This window comes from Chrysochloris asiatica, unplaced genomic scaffold, assembly GCF_000296735.1.
Source record: "Chrysochloris asiatica unplaced genomic scaffold, ChrAsi1.0 scaffold00010, whole genome shotgun sequence".
In the NCBI taxonomy this organism is placed as follows: Eukaryota; Metazoa; Chordata; class Mammalia; order Afrosoricida; family Chrysochloridae; genus Chrysochloris; species Chrysochloris asiatica.
Genome location: NW_006408528.1, coordinates 23,159,038 through 23,162,892, shown reverse-complemented (window position 1 = coordinate 23,162,892; position 3,855 = coordinate 23,159,038). Strand labels below are relative to the sequence as shown.

The 3,855-nt window shown below is 37.3% G+C and overlaps 1 pseudogene; it reads left to right on the top strand.

The window, feature by feature from the left end:
* Window positions 1-5: 5 nt before the first annotated feature.
* On the top strand, window positions 6-337 carry LOC102819189 (annotated as a pseudogene).
* The last annotated feature ends 3,518 nt before the right edge of the window (window positions 338-3,855 follow it).

Sequence of the window (3,855 nt, the reverse complement as noted above, 5' to 3'; positions counted from 1 at the left end):
GCACCATGGCCTCCTTCTCTGAGCTCACCTGCATTTACTTGGCCCTCATTTTGCACGACTATGAGGTGACCGTCACAGAGGACAAGATCAATGCCCTTTTTACAGCAGCTGGTGTCAATGTTGAGCCTTTCTGGCCCAGCTTGTTCGCAAAGGCCCTGGCCAACGCCAGCACCGGGAGTCTCTTCTGCAATGTCGGGGCTGGTGGACCTGCACCAGCAGGCGGACCTGTCCCTTCACCGCTGCTCCCCCAGCTGCGGAGAAGAAAGTAGAAGCAAAGAAAGAAGAAACTTTTTTTGAAGAGTCCGATGATGACATGGGCTTTGGTCTTTTTTACTAAATCCCTCTTGTAATATGTTCAATAAAAAGCTGAACTCTTAAAAAAAAAAAAATTAACTGGAGAAATTCCCCTTAGGGAAATGTATTTCATTTTAGATAAATTAAATATTTGGCATGCACACACATACACAAAGCTAAAACCTGAACACTATAGTAAGGAGTTCTGATAGCATGGTGGTTACGAATCGGGCTGCTAATCTCACGATCAGCAGTTTGAAACTACCAGCTGTCCCGCCAGAGAAAGATGAGGCTTTCTGCTCCCTTAAAGATTTACAGCCGCGGAAACCTTATGCAGGGTCGCTATGAGTCGGAACCGACTCCACGGCACATAACAACATAGTATATAGTATGTCTACTTTTGTATAAGAATCCCTGAAAGCACAGTGATTAAATACTGAACTGCTATCTGTTAAATTGGCAGTTGAAAACCCCTAGCCTCTCGGAATAAGACAGATATGGCATTCTGCTTCAGTAAAGATGGTAGCATTAGAAACCTATGGGGCAGGTTTACTCTGTCCTAGAAGCTCTGGTCGCATGGTGGTTATGAGTCGGGTTGCTAACCTCAAGGTCAGCAGATCGAAACTACCAGCTATTCTGTGGGAGAAAGATGACGCTTTCTGCTCCGGTAAAGATTTTCAGCCTCGGTAACCCGATTGCAGGGTCCCTGTAAATCAGAGCCGACTCCACAGCACACCACCACCACCATGGGATGATTGTGAGTTGAAACCGACTCCATGGCAATGAGTTGTTTTTGCATTTTGCTGCTGTTGTTACGTGCCGTTGAGAAGGTTCCGACTCATAGCAACCCTGTGCAGGATTTTCGAGGCTGTAAATCTTTACCAGAGCAGAAAGCCTCATCTTTCTTCTGCAGAGCAGCAGGTAGTTTCAAACTGCTGACCTTGTGGTTCACAGCCCTATTCGTAATCACTACGCTACCAGAACTCCTTTGTTTTTGCATATATGACATCAAATAGAAGTGGTATAATTGGTCAAAAGAGGCAAAAGATATTAGAATAATAAAATTTTCTCTAAATGTTAAACTCACTTTAGATTCAATGCCAGCCAAGTCATCTTTCAGTTTGTTGTTGTATTTTTAACTTAAATAATATTGTTAGTATTTAAACCAAGACAGCTGCCATTCTTAAGTTATTTACAGGTAATAGCAGTCTCCCAACATGATATATTTTTTCCAATACCTAGAAAATATTTCTTAAATATTGGAAATTGTAGTCATCAATTACACTTTGATACAATGTGGATCTGTGCTTAGTTTTATTGGAGACACAAATATATGTACAATATGAGCAAAATACTTCCAAAATGTAATAATTTGGAAATACTGTTTTCTTACCCAATAATTGGGGAAAATAAAATTATAAGATAAATTATTCTTTATAATGCCACACTTATGCTGAATTAAGCTTCTCAAAATATTATAAGATCACACAGTAAGACTGATTTTATAAGCATTCTTAATACTTCTTAATATTCTTTTTAAAAGCCATATATTAAGATTTAACACTATAAAGTGAAAATGTGTGACATTCTCCTTCTTGCTTCATTTTGTTTCTATAGCCTGAAGGTTTTTGATATCCTTTTCTCCTTCTTTAATTGCAGTGTTTGTCAGTCACGATCATATCAGCAGTGCCAAATCAGAGCTGTGAAAGGGCCCTGTCAGGAGCACTTTGGATCCTCTGTTCTTAGACCAAATGATTTGTAACTTTGAGTGTTCTCATTTCTGTCAGTTTAAAAACTGAGTTCATTTCCTTGATAACTGGCTGATAGAATCTGAGATTTATGTGTTCTTACTCTGATGCCGTTTTCTAGCTTTTTTATTTTGTTTTCGAAAGCTATACTTTCTCATGTCTAAGTTTGAAAGCCTCCATCTCTTGACATTACAAAAAAAAAAAAAAATCTGATTCACAGTTTTTGTAACGGGTAAGAGGCTTTCTACTCCTGTAAAGATTCACAGCCTTGGAAACCCTGTTCATGGTCGCTATGGGTCAGAACCAACTTGACAGCACATAACAACAACAAGAGAAATATACATTTTGGAAAGAAGGCAATAGTTTTAAGCTCTTTCTTTGTTTCTTATATTTCACGAATGAGCAAAGCATATCACCATGTGCCTCCCATTCTTAGTGACTAGATTTCTTCTATTGTAAATCTTTATTACATCACTGCTGATCTTTCTTAAAAAGACATTTCATGACATGATTAACCTTAAAAAAAAATACAAAACAAATACACAAACAATGAAACATTTTACTCCTTATATATCCTCATTTCTGATTTTCAAGTCTTTGTCCTCTAATTTTCCAACTTAGGTCCACTGTAATGTGATGATATTGAAGTATTTTTGCCTTTTATTTAACTCCTATTGCCAGTACACTAAAATTCATAGTCACTACACCTACCCCATCAATGCAATGGATAAACAGCTCTTTCCCTTCTCTGAGAATATTTCTTCAGTAGACACAATACATCCCAAGTGGCAGCCTCAGGACAGTCATTCAAACTACATAAAGAGTTCCTTTTGGACAAGAATAAAACTTACTCAGAATATAAATTATGCTCATTTAAATATTTGAAAGTAAAAGATATTACTGCAAAGTTCAAATAAGTGATTTTTGTTTTGGGGTGGTACTGAGTAAAACTTGGCCACTGGTTTAGAATAATAAATTCTTTTGTAACTCAAAATAAAGATTCTGTATACTACTTTCACTTCGCTTCTACTTTAGTGGCCTTGCTTCTGCTTTAACCATGCAAGCTTGCCTTAGTCCTAGTGTCTACTGAAGAAGTGGCCTCTGTAAGACACTGTCATCATAAATCACAGTGTAGAGAACTTTCTGAATCTTAAACCTAACATATTATCTTGATATGCAGAACTCCTTTAAGTGGTCTTTAATTCTTTATCCCCTTACTTCATTTTCAATTGTCTCTTCTTCAGAGTTGTCCACGAGCTATATGTATTTCATCTTCTAAAAGTTGCAGCTTTAATTTATTAATATGTGAAAGTTTGGATAGTTTTTGAAGTAGAAGGTAATACGTCTAATTGCACGCTATATTAATAAACAAGTATACATGAATGTAATTTTCTTATTTAAACAAAACAAACAAACAAAAACATTTGTGCCTTTACACCACTAAGGAGCAAAGACTTAGTGTCTCAACCCTTTTTTCCTAAGACTACATCTATATTTTTAGGTAAAAGAAATAAAAAGCAAGACAGTATGAGGAATAGGAAGTAAGAGCAGAGTGTGTGGCACCTGCTGAGACCTGTATAGTGGCAGTTCCTTCTTGTTCAAAGTCAAGGCTACTGCTGAGTCTTCCTGTCTTGTTCATCATTTAGGCTTCTATCTATCTCTAGTTTTGTCTTATCTCTCTTTTCTATCCCACTTTAAGCTTAAAAAACAACCTATTTCCGGATTCAGAAGAGGCCGTGGAACGAGAGATATCATTGCTGATGTCCGATGGATCTTGGCTGAAAGCAGAGAATATCAGAAGGATGTTTACCTG